This window comes from Oryctolagus cuniculus, chromosome 5 (assembly GCF_964237555.1).
Source record: "Oryctolagus cuniculus chromosome 5, mOryCun1.1, whole genome shotgun sequence".
Classification (NCBI taxonomy): domain Eukaryota; kingdom Metazoa; phylum Chordata; class Mammalia; order Lagomorpha; family Leporidae; genus Oryctolagus; species Oryctolagus cuniculus.
Window position 1 is genome coordinate 125,018,031 of NC_091436.1, and position 18,477 is coordinate 125,036,507.

Here is an 18,477-nt window from a genome sequence, read left to right on the forward strand (position 1 = left end):
TCTTTGAACAGCATCTTTTGTAGAGCAAATGTTTTTAATTTTGACAAAGTCCAGTTTATCAATTTCCTTTTTATATATTATGACTTTAGTATTGTACCTAATAATTTTTTTAAAGATTTATTTATTTATTTGAAAGTCAGAGTTACACAGAGAGAGAGAGAGAGAAAGTGTCTTCCATCTGTTGGTTCTCTCCACAATTGGACGCAATGCTCCGAAGCCAGGAGCCAGGAGCTTCTTCCGGGTCTCCCACACAGGTGCAGGGGTCCAAGGACTTGGGCCATCTTCTACTGCTTTCTCAGGCCATAGCAGAGAGTTGGATCAGAAGTGGAGCAGCTGGGTCTCTAACTGGCACCCATATGGAATGCCAGCGCTTCAGGCCAGGTCATTAACGCGCTGCACCACAGCCCTGGCCCCTCCTAAGAATGTTTTGATTAACCAAAGTAACAACTGTTTCCTTGTGTTTTATTTGTAGCAGTTTTGTAGATTTTTTGTTTGACTTTTAAATGTATGGTTCATTTTTAATTAATTTGTGAAAGTTGTGAAATATAAAAGTATTTCAGAGAGTTCATGGAAAAAAGGAACTTCTAGGAGATACATTTATTTTCATGCAATGATATTTTCAAATCCATGGATAGTTTTTTTTTTCATAATATGCGTTTTCTTTTTTTTTGACAGGCAGAGTTAGACAGTGAGAGAGAGAGACAGAGAGAAAGGTCTTCCTTTTCCGTTGGTTCTCTCCCTAAATGGCCGCTATGGCTGGTGCACTATGCCGATCCGAAGCCAGGAGCCAGGTACTTCTTCCTGGTCTCCCATGCGGGTGCAGGGCCCAAGCACTTGGGCCATCTTCCACTGCCTTCCCCGGCCACAGCAGAGAGCTGGACCGGAAGAAGAGCAACTGGACAGAACCGGCACCCCAACTGGGACTTCTTGCATAGAACCTGGGGTGCCGGCGCCGCAGGCAGAGGATTAACCTAGTGAGCAGCAGCACCAGCCATAATATGCATTTTCAATAGACTGTTTGAAGGCCTCTTGTAAGGTCAAGATTACATCTTTTTCTGCATGAGTATCCAGATTTTGTAGCACTGTTTGTAGGTGAGTAAGTCTGCTGCTTCATCTCTGGAAACAATCAAGTGACCACATTTGTTTGGGTTTATTTCTTTTCTTTTTTAAGATTTATTTATTATTTGAAAGTCATAATTATACAGAGTGAGAAGAAGAGGAAGAGAGAGAGAGAGAGAGAGAGGTCTTCCTTCTGTGGATTGACTGTCCAGATGGCTGCAATGGCTGGAGAAGCACTGATCCAAAGCCAGGAGCCAGCAGCTTCTTCCAGGTCTCCCATTCAGGAGCAGGGGCCCAAGGACTTGGGCCATCTCCTACTGCTTTCCCAGGCAGTAGCAGAGAGCTGGATCAGAAGTGGAGCAGCTGGCACTGGAACCAGCGCTTATATGGGATGCTGGCACTGCAGGTGGCAGCTTTACCTGCTAAGCCACAGTGCAGGTCCCGTGTTTGGGTTTATTTCTGCAACCTCTGTTCTGTTCCATTGATCTCTGAGTCTAACCTTTTCTATTTTTCTTTAAAACTGTGGATTTGTAATAGGACAAAACATAGTTCTTTGTGTGTTTTTTTTTTCCTTTTTTTTAGTTATTCTAGTTTCTGTAGTTTTCAGAATGAAGCTTTTAGAATTGACTTGTCTATGTTTATAAAAATATGGTTGATATTTTTGAGATCACTTTAAATGTATGGATCAATTTTGGGTCATAGTTTCCTATAAGCTTCTGCATATTCACTGATTTGCTAGGACTCAGAGCACCCAACATATTAGTTGTACTCACATCTGTAATTTATGATAGATCAGCATGGAAGTGTGGGAACACATGTGGCAATGTTTCTATTCAGGGAAGTCTGCTTCAGACTTAAAGTTCAGGGTTTTTTGTTTTTTGTTTTTGTTTGATTAAGGGCCGATAATGTAGGCACCTGCGTGAGCAGTAACAACTAATGAAATTCCTGACTCTTAGACAGCAAACAGATGTTTATGATAAGTCACAGTGTTTGTACAAAATTCTAGGCAAGCTAGTACATCGGGGTTCAGTGCTTAGATCCTGCAAAATAACCTTGTCATGTGAGGAACACACTAAAGGCTAAGTTTCCAGGAGCCTGCCAAAGACCACCTTTTCACTCATGCGTTTCTAAGGACAACACTGGGCTTGCTGTGTTGACTCCTCAAAAAAAAAAAAAAGCACTGTTCCAGGTGTCCATGTCTATTTCAATGGGTTTTTATTTTAAGTTTGTTTTACGCAAATGATCCCTTTTTAAAATTTATTTTATAAATGGTCGATTTCTTATAATTTGTCTATACTATGTTCTTAGATTTATTTATGATATTCCATTATTACCCTTTTATCATCTGTGGGGTCTCTTGAGAAAAACTTTTCTTAAACTTCTTGCATAGATTGGATTGAAAAGGATCAATTTAACTGATCTGATTAAAGAAATGGGTTTTGGTTTCACTCATTTTTGTCTGTTTCTGTTCAGTTAAACTGATGCTCGAAATTGCAGCTTTCCTTCTACTTGCTTTTGTTTTCTTCCTTTTAGTTTTCCTAAGAGTAAAAGTTTGGGGTAAGCACTGTGGTGTAGCAGGTAAAGCTGTCCACTGCAGTGCCGGCATCACATTTGGACCCCATTTTGAGTCCTGGCTGCTCCATTTTTGGCTAGCTATGTGCTGTGTGGCCTGGGAAAGTAGTTGAAGATGACCGTAGTCCTTGGGCTCCTGCACCCGCATGGGAGATCTGGAAGAAGCTCCTGGCTCCTAGTTTTTAGATTGGCACAGCTCCAGCCATTGTGGCCATCTGCGGGAGAGAACCAGCAGATGGAACACCTCTCTCTCTCTGTAACTCTGCCTTTCAAACAAATAAATAAATCTTTAAAAAAAGAGAGTAAAGGTTTAATTATTGCTTTAAGGCTTTTCTTCTTTTATAAAATATTAAATATTTAGAAAATATTTGAACAGCAGAGTGATTGAGAGAGTGGGGAAGGGGCCAAGAGATCTTCCATCAACTGGTTCACTTCCCAGATATCCACAACAGCCAGGTTGGGGCCAGGCTTAAGCTGGAGCCAGGAACTCCATCCTTTTCTCCCATGTGGGTGGCAGGGACTCAAGTATTTGGTCCATCATCTGTTGCCTTTCAGAGCACATTAGCAAGAAGCTGGATGGAAAGCTGAGACTCGCAAGTTGCAGCTTAATTGGTTTCCTCTTCTCTTCTGGTATGTTCATTTATGGTGTAAATTTCCCCATTAGCTCTGCTTCAGGTGTATCTCATGAATTTTGCTATGTTTAATTTACATTTTCATTTAGTTAAGAATATGTCTTTGAGCAGGAATTTAGCTTAGTAGTTAAGAAACTGGTTTAGCAGCACATGTACTAAAATTGGAATGATAGAAGATTAGCATGGCCCCTGCACAAGGATGACAGGCAAATTTTTGAAGCATTCCATATTTAAAAAAAAAAAAAAAACTGGTTTAGATGCCTGCAGCCATGGCTTAGTAGCTGAATTTAATTCCTTGCTGTAGCTCCAAATTCTAGCTTCCTGCCAGTGCAGACCCTGGGAGGCACACATATTTGGATTCCCGCCATCCATATGGGGGAAGTGGGTTGAATTTACAGCTCTGGCTTTAGTCCTGACCCAGCTCTGGCCATGTTGCTCATTTGGGGGGTCAACCAGTAGATAGAAGTTTTCTCTGTCCTTCCGCCTATCAGCCTGTCAATAAAGATTGAAATACATATTTTGTAAACCTGTAAAGAGATCCATTCTGAGTCATAGATTACTAAGAGGTGTGTTTTAAAATTTACGATTATGGGGCCAGTGTTGTGGCACAGTGGGTAAAAAAAGTGTACAAAAGGATGAAAACAGTACACACAAAAACGTGTACATAAATAGCAACTCTATAATTGCCCCAAATGAAAAATAATTCAAATGTCCCTCAACAAGTAGTGCCTTAACAAACTGGTACATTCATACCATAGAATAGTCAGCAATAGGCCGGCGCCACGGCTCAATAGGCTAATCCTCCACCTGTGGCACCGGCACCCGGGTTCTAGTCCCTGTCAGGGCGCCAGTTCTGTCCCGGTTGCTCCTCTTCCAGGCCAGCTCTCTGCTGTGGCCCGGGAGTGCAGTGGAGGATGGCCCAAGTGCTTGGGCCCTGCACCTGCATGGGAGAGGAGGAAGCACCTGGCTCCTGGCTTTGGATCAGCACAGCACGCCAGCCGCAATGCGCTGGCCGTAGCAGCCACTTGGGGGGTGAACCAATGGAAAAAGGAAGACCTTTCTCTCTCTCTCTCTCTCTCTCTCTCATTGTCTAACTCTGCCTGTCCAAAAAAAAAAAAAAAATAGCAATAAAAAAAGGAATGAACTATTGATATAGCTTCAATAAATCTCAAAAAAAAGAGAAAGGCAATAGAATAGTCCAATCTACTACTACCAAAAAAAAAATCCTGTTCAATGAAATATACATTCTTGAAAATTCACCAAGATATATCATATTCAAGGTCATCGAACAAATCTTAACAGATATAAAAGAAAATATTTTAGTGTATAAAAGAAAATATTATAGTGTGTTCTATGAACATAAACAAGTAATCAATAAAAGAAAGATAACTGGTAAATTCTCCAAATAATCAAAACTTTTTTTAAAGATTTATTTGAAAGTCAGAGTTACACAGAGAGAGAGGGGTGTTCTATCTGCTGGTTCACTCCCCAATTGGCTGCACTGGCCAGAGCTGCACCAATCCAAAGCCACGAGCTTCTTCCAGGTCTCATAGACAGGTACAGGGGCCCAAGGACTTGGGCTATCTTCTACTGCCTTCCCAGGCCATAGCAGAGAGTTGGATTGGAAGTGGAGCATCTGGGACTCGAACCAGTGCTCATATGGGATACTGGCACTGCAGGCGGCAGCTTTACCCACTATGCACAGCACCGGCCCCTCTATTACCTTTTAGTTAAACTTGTTTGATAGTGTTTTCTGATCTTTCTTATTTTTATTTATTTCTTTTTAAAAGATTTATATATCTGTTTGAAAGATAAAGTTACAGAGACTCAGAGAGACAGAAAGAGAGAGTGAGATCTTCCACCTGCTGGTTCACTCCCCAAATGGCTGCAATGGCTGGAGCTGGACTGATCTGAAGCCAGGAGTCAGGAGCTTCTTCTGGGTCTCCCACATAGGTGCAGAGGCTCAAGAACTTAGGTTGTCATCTTCTGCTTTCTCAGGTTCATTAGCAGGGAGCTGGATAGGAAATGGAGTAGCCAGAATTCGAACTGGTGCCTATACAGGATGCTGGTGCCCGGTGATAGCTTTACCCACTATGCCAGAGTGCCGGCCTCCCCTTGCTGTTTTGCTATAGAGGTGTTATGTAAATTACTTAGATAAAGGTGTTGAACTCTTCATGTCTTAGTATGGATTTATCTATTTCTCATTTCACTTTAGTAAGTGTTTGCTTTATGTATTTTGAAGCTCTGTTGTTAGGTGCATATGTTTAGAATTTTCATATCTTCATAGTGAAGTAACATTCTTTATTCCTTGTAATTTCTCTTGTACTGAAGTAAATTTTATATAATATCCATTTAGCTACTTTAGCTTTCTTTTGATTAATGTTGCATATTTTATCTTTTTTATCCTTTGGTTTTTAATGCATCTATATAATTTTAGTTAAAATAAATTAAACCTTACTTTTTGATGCCTCCAGCTACTTAAATGGATTAGAAAGAAACTTGGCTTTTTCTGCTTGTGAATCAAGTAAAAAATGTTTTGGGATTAACCAGGAATTGAGGTTGTTATTGAATTCTTATTTTAGGATGTGGTTGTAATTGGATTGCACCACAGTACCACAGTACCCAGGAAAGTAATAAAAAGAATCAGAACACTCCTTTTGGGAGTAGTTGTCTGCCTGTCTATTCTGAGGCTTGTTTATAGGCCCTAGATAAAATGCGTTTATCACTTTTCACCAGGATTCCTAATACAATAAGTAATGTCAGTTTTCAGGATCACTACAATTTTGTTTCTAGGCAGTATGGGCTAAAGATAAATTTGGGATGTTGCCTTGATATTTGGGGATTATGCCTGTTGGTCATAAATTAAGTTTTATAAATCTTAGTACTGAGAATTGCTTTGTTATTTCTTTTACATTATCCTTAAAACATCACATGAAGTCTAACTCAGAATAGGGAAGAATTCTGTATTTAGCCAACAGTGAAACTTGGGTCTGTTCTTATGTCTGTTTCCTTTTTTCTACACCCCAGTACTGTCTGTGTACTTTGCGGAGTTAATGTTTTTGAGAATATAGCCCTTACAAGATATACTATAACAAAAATACCTATGTTTTTTGAAATAGCCTGTTGAATTTTCAAAAGATAATCTCAGTGCTTATAAAATATTGCTTAGGAAAATAAGTGTTTTCTATTTCTAGAATCTTTACTGTCTACAATGTACATTATCTATAGTCTTTCTTTTGGTCATATCATTCTTTCAAATACCTTTAAAGGCCACTTATATGCTGCTGACAAAGTTGTATTTTCCTCCATACCTCTTTCCTGATTTCTAGACTATTCAGTTGCCTACCCTACATCTTCATTTAGATGTTCAGTAGTTTAAAACAACATTCTTCATTCTCTCCAAGTTTCCTTCTTTTTCTATGAAATCTCAATTTGATGTCGAATGTCTTAGCATCTTTCCTTTATACTTGATATTTAGTTTATCAGTAAATTCTTTGACCTGCATCTTTATGATTTCTTTAAATCAGCCTACTACTGCCTAACTCCAGTATCTTTCTAAAGTGTAATTTTTACTGATGAGTATTTCTGCTGCTTTTAGGAAGAGGAACAGAGACAAGGGAGCCAGACTACTTGTGTTAAAAGAAATCTCAGTTTTTAAATATTCTACTTGTGCAATCTCTGGTAGGTTTTTAAGCATCTCTGTGTGTTAGTTTCCTCATCTACACAATAATCTCACATGGTTGCCATGAAAATTTTAAAAAGGTAAATATTCCAAATATTCTTAGTCTTTGGCACATGGTTCTCTCTCTTTCCTTCCCTCCCTCCCTCCCTCCCACCCTTCCTCCCTCTCCCTCTCCCCTCTCTCCCTCCCCCTCCCTTTCTCTCTCTCTCTCTATATATAGTTTTCATATTTATATATTTTATATATAGTTTTTTAAGTTCTTATACTATTGTACATTATCTGATCCCAGCTATCTCTCAGTTACATCTCATGTGTTTCTTACCTATGCTTATGTCATTGTAGCCACATTTGTTTTCTTACTCTTTCAAAAACATAGCAATCACATTCCTACTAATATGTATCGGTTCATCCACTTGTTTTATTATGTGTCTTCTTCACTAGGATATACATTTCCTAAAATCAGAATCTTTGAAAGTCTGTTATCTCTAGTGTTTCTGACACGTAGAAATTTCTTTAAAATTTAAAGATTGGGGCCTGGTATTGTGGTATAGCAGGTAAACTGCCTCCTGCGATGCTGGCATCCCATATGGGCGTCAGTTCAAGTCCCAGCTGCTTTAACTCTGATCCAGCTCCCTGCTTGTCCCTGCTTGTCGCTCCCCCTCTTCCCGGAGGAACGACACTAAACCCTGCTGGTTCTTCCCGGGTTGGCTACCGACCCTTCAACCTCCGTCGAAGGGCGGTTCCCCCTGCCACTTTCCCCACTTCCGCAGGGGAGCGGCACACCGCCGGCCAGCTCTCTCGGGGGCTGCACAGGTGTTCCTTCAGATAGATGTTCCTGGTGCATGTTGTCTCTCTCCTCCTTTATAGTCCTCTTCCACCAATCCCAACTCTGCTACCCACACGCCGAGTACGCTGCTCTCCTCCAATCAGGAGCAGGATCAGCTCCTGGAGGTCATCACTCAAGTTGGCGAGAGGCAGCTGCGTAGAAGCTGTTTACTCCTCTCCCAGCGCCATATTGTGGGAGAGCAGATGCATAGAATAAGTCTTAATTCGAGTAACAGTCTAGTCCGAGTTGCTCCCCACACCTGCTAATGTACCTGGGAAAGCAGCAGAGGATGCTGCATTTGCTTGGGCCCCTGCAACCCACATGGGAGACCTGGATAACGCTCATGGCTCCTGGCTTTGGCCTGGACCAACGCTGACTGTTGTTCCTATCTGTGAAGTAAATCAGCAGATGCATGTGCCCTCACACTCTTTCCCTCTCTCTGCCTCTGTCTCTCCCCCTCTCCTTTTTTTTTTTTTTTTTTAAGGTTTATTTATTTATTTGAAAGTTAGAGTTAACAGAGAGACATGGAGCGGCAGAGAGAGAGAGAGAGAGGTCTTCCATCCACTGGTTCACTCCCCAGTTGGCTGCAATGGCCGGAGCTGTGCCAATCAAGCCAGGATCCAGGGTCTTTTTCCAGGTCTCCCACGTGGGTGTAGGGGCCCAAGGACTTGGGCCATCTTCTGCTGGTTTCCCAGGCCTCAGCAGAGAGCTGGATCAAAAGTGGAGCAGCCAGGACATGAACCGGTGCCCATATGGGATGCCGGCACTGCAAGTGGTGGCTTTACCAGCTACGCCACAGCGCCAGCCCCTTTCTCCTTCTCTTGTCTCTCCCCCTCGCCCTGTAACTCTGACTTTCAAAGTAAATAAATCTTAAAAGAAATTATTTTTTACTTATTGGAAAAAAAATTACTGATTGAATGAAATGAAGTAAGTCCTCTGGATTCAATTCCTAGATAGAGCATCCCTGGAAATCTTAGAATTTTTATTCAAGTGTCTGTTTATTTTTTTTAACTTTTATTTAATGAATATAAATTTCCAAAGTACCGCTTATAGATTACAATGGCTTCCCCCCCATAACGTCCTTCCCACCCGCAACCCTCCCCTTTCCCACTCCCTCTCCCCTTCCATTCACATCAAGATTCATTTTCAATTATCTTTATATATAGAATATCAGTTTAGCATACATTAAGTAAAGATTTCAACAGTTTGCTCCCACACAGAAACATAAAGTGAAAAATACTGTTTGAGTACTAGTTATAGCATTAAATCTCAATGTACAGCACACTAAGGACAAAGATCCTACATGAGGAGTAAGTGCACAGTGACTCCTGTTGTTGACTTAACAAATTGACACTCTTGTTTATGGCATCAGTAATCACCCTAGGCTCTTGCCATGAGCTGCCAAGGCTATGGAAGCCCCCTGAGTTCACCGACTCTTTTCATATTTAGACTAGGCCATGGTCAAAGTGGAAGTTCTCTCCTCCCTTCAGAGAAAGGTACCTCCTTCTTTGATGACCCGTTCTTTCCACTGGGATCTCACTTGTGGAGATCTTTCATTTAGGTTTTTTTTTTCCCCCAGAGTGTCTTGGCTTTCCATGCCTGAAATAGTCTCATGGGCTTTTCAGCCGGATCCGCATGCCTTAAGGGCTGATTCTGAGGCCAGAGTGCTGTTTAGGACATCTGCCATTCTATGGGTCTGCTGTGTATCTTGCTTCCCATGATGGATCGTTCTCTCCCTTTTTTATTCTATCAGCTAGTATTTGCAGACACTATTCTTGTTTATGTGATCCCTTTGGTTCTTAGTCCTATCATTATGATCAATTGTGAACAGAAATTGATCACTGGGACTAGTGAGATGGCACTGGTACATGCCACCTTGATAGGATTGAATTGAAATCCCCTGGTATGTTTCTAACTCTACTGTTTGAGGTAAGTGAGTTTGAGCATGTCCCGAATTGCACATCTCTTCCCTCTCTTATTCCCACTCTTATATTTAACAGCGATCACTTTTTTTTGTTTGTTTGTTCTACTTAATACCTTTGGTTGAATACTGTAATCAATACACAATTATTCTTAAGTGTTGAAACTTAACTGAAAAGTGATCAAGTGTCTGCTTAAAATCATGTAGGTGTTTAGAATTGGTAGGGAATTTTGAAACCGACACATTTCATTCCTTTCTTTTAAATTAAAGAGAATGAATAGTCAGGGTTGGTGGGGTGAGTTGGGGCAGAGCCACATTTTATGACTGTTCATTTTACTATAACACACTTCCTTCCTGGACCATGTGGCGATAGTGGTGGAAGCTAAGGTCCCAATATAGTATTTTGGTTTCATAGGGAGTAACAGCATCATATTTTCCTATTTAAGTCTGCACTGCTTTTTATTTTTATATAGAAGTAGGAGTTAAGATAAATATTGGTTCTTTATACTTCAGTTAGGAAAATGTTCTGTGAGTGGTTGGTAATGGCTTCTTATGATGATGCCCCTGCCATTCCTGATTTAAATGGTAATCAGTCAAAAGTAAACAAGGAGCCTGAATCTTGTCAGGATTTGTTTCTTTCATTTTGATACTGTCCATTCCAGTAGGTAAGGTTATATCTCATTGTGGTTTTGGTTTGCATTTTCCTCATGGCTAGTGATGTTGATCTTTTTTTTTTATCATGTATTTTGGGCCATTTTTATTTAATTGTTTATTTATTTATAGATATGTCTATTCATGTCATTTGCCCATTTCTGGATTAGTTCTTTCCTAAAGATTTTTTTATTTGAAAGGCAGAGTTACAGAGAGAGAGGGAGAGAGATCGTCCATCCACTGGTTCACTCTCCAATGACTACAATTGCAAGAGCTGGGCTGATCTGAAGCCAGCAGCCAAAAACTTCTTCCTGGTCTTCCTCATGGATTCAGAGGCGCAAGGAATTAGGCCAGCCTCCCCTGCTTTCCTGAACTCATTAGCAGGGAGCTGGATCTGAAGTAGAGCAGCAGACACACTAACCGGCTCCTGTATGGGATGCCTGTTTCACAGGACATGGCTTAACCCGCCATGCCACAGCTAAGGTCTCTGGATTAATTTTTGTTTTTAATGAGTGTTTTTGAGTTCCTGATGTAATCTGGATATTAACCTTTTGTTGGATGCATATTTTGCAAATATTTTCTCTGATTCTGTCAGATGCCTCTATACTCTATTGACTATTTCCTTTAAATTTGTTGCTTATTGGGGTATTACCAAAAAACTCTAAGTTGGGGCTGGTGCTGTGGTACAGTGTGTAAGCTGCTATCTGCAGCGCTAGCATCCTGTATGAGTTCAGGTTCAAGTCCTAGCTGCTCTACTTCCAATCCAGCTCCCTGATAATGTGTCTAGTAAGGCAGTATAAGATGGCCCAAATGTTGGGGCCCATGCCATGCACATTGGAGACTCCGGATGTATTTCAAGGCTCCTAGCTTCTGCCTGGCTTAGTACTGGCTCTCGAGGCCATTTGAGGCATGAAGATTCTCTCTCTCTCTCTTTCTCTTACTCTGCCTTTGAAGGAAAATAAATGTTAAAAAAAAAAAAAAAACCTCATTATCTACACTAGGGTCTTGGGAAGTATTTCCCCTATGCTTCTAGCAATTTCATGGTTTCAGGTCTTAACATTTAGGTCTCTGATAACCAAGACATGGAGTGAACCAAGGTGTGCATTATCAGAAGAGTAGATAAAGAAAATATGGTAATAGAAGGAAGACCTTTTTTTCTGTCTCTCTCTCTCTCTCACTGTCTATAAATCTACTTGTCATTAAAAAAATAATAATAATAAAGAAGGGATGCATCAAAGCAGAGAATCTGAAATCAGATCTGATCCAGAAAATAAAAAACTAAACAGAGGAATATTTAAAAAAAAATATGGTATGTATATACATAGTGCAATACTATTCAGCCATAAAAAAGAATGAAAACCTGTCATTTGTAGCAGAATGGATGAAACTGGAGGGCATCATGTTAACTGAAATAAGCCAGACACAAAAAGACAAATACTGCATGTTCTTTCTTATGTGTTCTTTCTCAAAAATCCAAAAAACCGAAACCCTTAATGTAAACACAGAATGGTGATTACTAGACGCTAGAAGGGATGAAAGAGAGAGTTTGGATAAGAACTGATCAGGGAAGCTGGGTGTACTTCATTAATTGTGACAGTTAAATCATACTAACATGAGATGTTAGTAAACAGGGAAACAGAATGTGGTTTATCAATTGTGACAAATATAATATGTTAATAATAAGGGAAGGTGTGTGTGAAGTATATGGAGACTCTTTGTTCTACTTCACAACTTATATAAATCTAAAACTGTTCTAAAATAAAAAATTTATGGGGCTGGCATTGTAGCATAGCTGGCAAAACCTGGAATGCTGGCATTTCTTATGGGTGTCAGTTCATGTCCTGGCTGCTCCACTTCCCAATCCAATTCCTTGCTAATGGCCTAGAAAAGCAGTGGAAAATGGCACAGGTGTTTGGGCCCCTGCTACTCACATAGGAGACCTGGATGAAGTTCGAGGTGCCTGGCTTCAGCCTGGCCCAGGCCTGGGCATTGCTGCCATCTGTGGATGAACCAGTGGATGAAGATTTCTCTGTAGTTCTGGCTTTCCGATGAATAAATAAATTAAAAAAAAATTACTTAGAAAAGGTTGCTCTGCAGTTTCCACAAGTAGCACTGTCTAGAATGTTATTTAGAATGCTATAGGCATAATATATTTAATAGGTAGGTTTGTTATTAACTATATTTTACTAGATAGAGTAATGCCTTCTCCTTTGTGTGGTCCTTCCTGAGTAGTGATTTGCTTTCTAACTCCTTGAAGGAGCCTATTCTTTGTTTCATTCTTCTGGACAAATTTACTTTGCTTTTTCTTAATAATATTCCATTCTCTTTAAACTAGTCCTCTTTTCTCAGATGATTTCTTCCATTTCTGCTGACTCTGCGAGTTTGTCATATTCTGTTTCTTTGTCACAGTCCTCTTTTCTCAAGGTGACAGCTAACTCCCAGTCTACCTTCTTCTTTAAAATCAATTTAATCTATTCCATTTTCTTAATTCTCCTGTCCAGCCATAGTCCACTTTTTCACCTTTATATTCCCACCATCCTAGTACCTGGAACCCTTAATTTGATTTGCTTCATACATACATATGCACAAGGCAGCTTCAAAAATTAACTTCATTTTGCACAAATTTTGTAAGCACATTGTACATATAGTTATAGTTGTATATGTTATATGGATTTCTGTTTATTAAAGTTTATGGTGTATATATAGGTAGGAAGTAGTTGTTTGTTTTAATAGCCTTTTTGTGAAGAAAAGGGCAACAAAATTTTTATAGATTATGTCACTTAAAACTTAGGTCAGATATGCTTTCTGTTAGTTTTTCATAAAAGTGGTAACTGTTTTCCATGTATTAAATTCAGTATAATGTATATAACTTATCATTTTAGAAGATACTTCTAATTTTCCTGTGTATATAAAAATTAATCAAATGTATATATTATTACATTTGTAAATTCTAAAAGGCTGCCATTTTTCAGTGATATTCAAATTAATATATGCAAACATGTTTCTCAGTAATGTCACTCAGAATTCCCAGATTTCAACATAGAACTTATTCTGAATTTTGGTAGTGCTGTTAATAAGGTAGACATCTTTATGTAGTATATGTGATGGCACTTTTCCAATTAGCAATGATATAAGCTTTTCAGATCTGAAAACTATTTGTTAGTGTTCATAACATGGTGTTTGGTTATTTAGTTTACAAGGCAGTTTCATAGAAATATTTTTTTCTTAAAATAACATGTATACTTTTTAAAAAAAGATGTATTTATTTATTTGAAAGTCAGAGTTACACACAGAGAGGAGAGGCAGAGAGAGAGAAAGAGGTCTTCCATCCGTTGGTTCACTCCCCAATTGGCCTCAACAGGACTGTGTGGGTTTGCTTTAGTACCCCTCTCCCTTTCTTATTTTGTGTAAAAAGTGAGATATAGAAGTTTTTGTTTTTTAATATATTCCTATTCCCACCATGTCCCTATCCCATCTGAAAGCATTGTATTACCCTTGTGTTCTTGATGTATTTGTGTGTCTTCCTTTATCTGGGCAAGCAAAATGTTTCCTCAAGGAATAGTTGCTCTTGACTTGCCCAGTGAAGTAGCTGGTACTAATGTTTTGATCCTTCTCTTACTCTTCTTCCCTACTTGTTTCTTGTTCACAAATAAGGCTGGCAGTGGATCTGAGTAACCTGTCTCAACGGGAAACCAGCAGATGTGCAGTCAGACTTTTTCTTACCTAGTATTATGACGTCAGTTTTAAATCTGAAACATAAAATGGAAAAGGAGATCCAGGTTTTAGAGGAAGCTTGGAAACAATTTAAAACTAGTAGAAGGGGCAGCACTGTAGTGTAGTAGGTTAAGCCTCTACCTGCGATGCCATCATTCCAGTGGATGCCTGTCAGAACCCTGGCTGCTCTACTTCTGATCCAGCTCCCTGCTAATGACCTGGGAAAGCAGAAGGTGGCCCAAGTGCTTGGGCCCCTACATCGGTGTTGGAGACTCGGAAGAAGCTCCTTGTTCCTGGCTTCAGATTGGCCCAGCTGCAGCTGCTGTGGCCATTGGGGAGTGAAGCAGCAGATGGAAGACCTCTCTCTCTGTCTCTTCCTCTCTCTGTAACTCTGACTCTCAAGTAAATAAATAAATCTTAAAAAAAAAAAACTAGTAGAAAAAGCTAATACTTAGGAGCAAGTGATTTTTATGGATAATATCTAGTTTTATGATAATCATTTATGTATTTATGTATTCTGAGATCTGCTAAATAAGTTAAAAATAGTGTGAAAGGGTTATGCACAGAGTTAAGGAATCATCATATTAATGAACTTTTTATAAATATTAAAAATTTCCTACTTCAGAAAGAGTATATTTTTCACAGGATATCTTAAATACTTTTTCTGAAGAATGTTAATTCCAGAAACTTTTCTCTTTCTCTGTTTGTTTATTGGAAGGGCAGAGTGACTTAGAAGGAAAGCAACAGGGAGCGAAAGAGATCTTTCATGTGCTGATTCACTCCCCAAATCCTCACAGCAGTTGGGCTGGACCAAGCCTAGACCAGGAACTAGGAACTCCATCTGGGGCTCTCACAAGGACGGCAGAGCCTCAAGCACTTGACCATTCAATTACTGGGTTTCCAGGCATGTGAGCAGGAGGCAGGTTTAGGAGTAGAGTAGCAGCAATGGCAGCAGGGCTTTTCCAAGCAGAGGGTTAACTACTGTACCACAGTTCTTCTCTTTTCTCATGCTAGTGTCTCCCATCATTAAATTGTCCTTTAAGTCTAATCATAGTATGAACCTATTTTTCTATGATGACAAAACTCGGCCTTCTGGGAATAATTATGTAGATGGAGAAAGAATATTGGTCTTCAGATTTTAAAGGAAATTTTCTTTCACTGTTTCCTTCTTCCTTAATTAAATAGGTTTGATGGTTGCATAAGTGGAGAGTATTTTTGTATTCTTTCATTTTATAAGCTAGCAATCATTAAATTACATATAAGCCTCTTTAACAGCACAACACATGCAGTCATCTTGCAGATATCAGATTTTATTTTTTTCTGTATTTGAGTAAACAAGTTTTATTTATGTATGTATAAATTATATCCTTAGAGTCATAGTGTCTGCCCAGCAGTGGCAGAAAACAATTTAAAACAATTTAGTTTCCTTAAAATAGGAATACTTTTCTGAAATAAAATTTGTAGTTTAAATACACTCAGTTGAAGGAGATCACTGTTTTCTGGATTTGATTTGTTTTGAAGTTATAGTAATATGTAGAATTATCAAGAAGATGAAATTATATAATATGTGTAAGGGGCACACAAATAGGCACTTTGTAAGTACTCAGTAGCTACATGACTTTTATTTGTCGATGATCAACTTAACATATTGGGGTCCCATGAGGATGACAGTGTTTAGGTTAATTTTTCACCTTATTGTATTTATCTTCCCTGTTTACCCAGTTACACTAAACAAACTCCTTCACGCTAGTCACTTCTTAGTAGAGAAGGAAATGTTTTAGTGGCGAATTTTAGTTCCACCACAAATAGTTGTGGAGGGGGAGATGGAAGGTTGTGTGTCTTTTTTTTTTTCTTTTTTCTTTTGCAATTGTGTTTGATGTGAGGGTGCAGCGAATTTCCATACATATATAATAATGTGGTGAGAATAAAATATTTTAAATTATGTATTTTATTCTAAAGCAGTCTGAAGTGTATTTTTGTCATGTACCTTATGTATGTGTGTGTGTGTGTATATATATATATATATTTATGAGAATGAGACAGAGACAGTCATCTCCTTTCCATTGATTCACTTCCCAAATACAACAGCACAGTTGTGCCTTATGCTGAAGCCAGGAGCTGGGAACTCAATCCAGGTCTTTGTCGTGTGTGACAAGGACCAAACTTTTTGAGCCATCACCAGCTGTCTCTTGGGGTCTGTATTGGCAAAAAGCTGCCAAGTAGAGCTGAGTCTAGAATTCAAATCCAGACACCCTGCCCAGTAGATTCAGGGCATCGTAAACTGGCACCTTAGTCTAGGCAAAACTCCCACACCTCATGCACTCTTAATGAAATAATTGAGAGAAATCTCTAAGACACTTATAGGGCTTGAAAAAACCAGTAGTGAGCTCTCTGTGTCTACTGGTTCTGCTTCCTGGATTCAGACAGGTCAGAATTATTTGGAAAAGAGATTCAGTCTTTTTTTTTTTTTTTTTTTTTTTAAGATTCATTTGCAAGGTGAGTTACAGAGAGAGGGAGACAGAGAGAGAGGTCTTCCATCCACTGATTCACTCCTCAAATGGCTGCAATGGCCAGAGCTACAACGATTCAAAGCCAGGAACCAGGAGGAGCTTCTTCTAGATCTCCCACTTGGGTGCAGGGCTCAAGTACTTGGGCAATCTTCCACTGCTTTCCCAGGTACATTAGCAGGAAGCTGGATCAGAAGAGGAGCAGCCAGGACATGATCTGGCACCCATATGGAATGCTGGTGCCATAAGCAGAGGCTTAGGCTACTTGGTGCCAGCCCCAAGAAGTTAAGTCTTAACTGAACTGAACATATATACTTTTATATTGTGATTATGCCCTAAACAATAAACACTACTTTATATAACATTTATATTGTATTAGGTATTATAAGTAATCTACAAGAGCAGGCATAGTAAGTGGGGCCATCCCATTTGGGCCCCTGTGTGTCCTAGCTGCTCCATATCCAATCCAGCTCCCTGCTAATGTGCTTAGGCAAGCAGTGGAGGATGGCTTGGGTGCTTGGGCCCTTGTACCCACACTGAGGGCCCAGAGGAGGCTCTTGGCTCCAGCTATGACAGTTGCAGCTATTTGAGGAGTAGACCAGCGGATGATCTCTCTCTGTCTCTCTCCATATATATGGATATATATATATATAAGATAAATATATATCTTTTGGTAAATAAATATTTTTGTTTAAAGATTCATTTTATTTATTTGAAAGACAGAATTCAGAGAGAAGTAGAGCCAGAGAGAGAAAGAGGTCTTCCATTCCTCTGGTTCACTCCACAAATGACTGTAATGGCTAGAGCTGAGCTGATCCGAAGCCAGGAGCCAGGAGCGTCTTCTGGGTCTCCCACGTGGGTACAGGGGCTCAAGGACTTGGGCCATCTTCCACTGCTTTCCCAGGCTATAGCAGAAAGCTGGGTTTGAAGAGGAACAGCTGCGATTTGAACTGATGCTCATATGGGATGCCGGCATTGCAGGCTGGGGCTTTAACCCGCTGCACCACAATGCTGGCCCAGTAATAAATCTTAAAAAAAAAAAAAAAAAAAAAGTAATCTGGGGATGATTTAAAGTATCTGGAATGTAGGGCCTGTGTTGACCTGGTGGTTAAGTTGCTGGTTAAGACAGCTGAATCTCACATCCTCAGGTGCCTGAGTTTGACACCTGGCTTCACTTCTAATTATAGCTTTTGTTAAAACAGATGCTGGGAAACAGTTGTGATGGCTCCAGTAATTGAGTTTCTAGCTTTGGCCCCCAACCAGAGGCTGTAGATGTTCAGGTAGTGGACCAGCCCATGGGAGTCTGCTTATGTGTGTTTCTTTGATAGAGATATAGGGACTTAAACATCGTGGATTTTGGCATCAGGAAATAGGCTGGGCTCCTGGAACCCATCCTCCTCCTCTATTGAATAATCATTTTTTTTGTGATAAGGAAGAGGAAGATAGAAGAAGAAAGAAAGTAGAAATTTGAGTTGGTTAATCTTTTTCCATCAGTGAAGCAGACAAAAGCATCTCTAAGTTATGATTTTAGTAAGTCATAAGTTATTTTGTGTAATTGATTGCTTGGGTCAGAAATAAAGCTTAACACAGCAGCTCTCTGTAATGATTTGATGTTGAACCTGAACCTTGAAAATTAGGATGTATAAAAAATTCATAAAATGTAGATTAAATAAGATGGTATATTTGTCTAAATGTTCTTTTGGCCTTGTTAGTGAAGATCATAAAAATCTCTTCTCAGAGTATAGATTATATATATATATATATTTTTTTTTTGACATGCAGAGTTAGACAGTGAGAGAGACAGAGAGAAAGGTTTTCCTTCTGTTGGTTCACCCCCAAATGGCTGCTACGGCCGGCATGATGCGCCGATCCAAAGCCAGGAGCCAGGTGCTTCCTCCTGGTCTCCCATGTGG

At 39.6% G+C, this 18,477-nt stretch overlaps 1 protein-coding gene and 1 pseudogene across 4 annotated transcripts in view; both read left to right on the forward strand.

Annotated features, from left to right (window-relative positions):
- SUPT3H (SPT3 homolog, SAGA and STAGA complex component) overlaps positions 1-18,477 on the forward strand; it is a 493,592-nt gene that overhangs the window by 133,796 nt on the left and 341,319 nt on the right. The window lies entirely within an intron of this gene.
- On the forward strand, positions 3,399-3,497 carry LOC127493322 (U6 spliceosomal RNA; annotated as a pseudogene).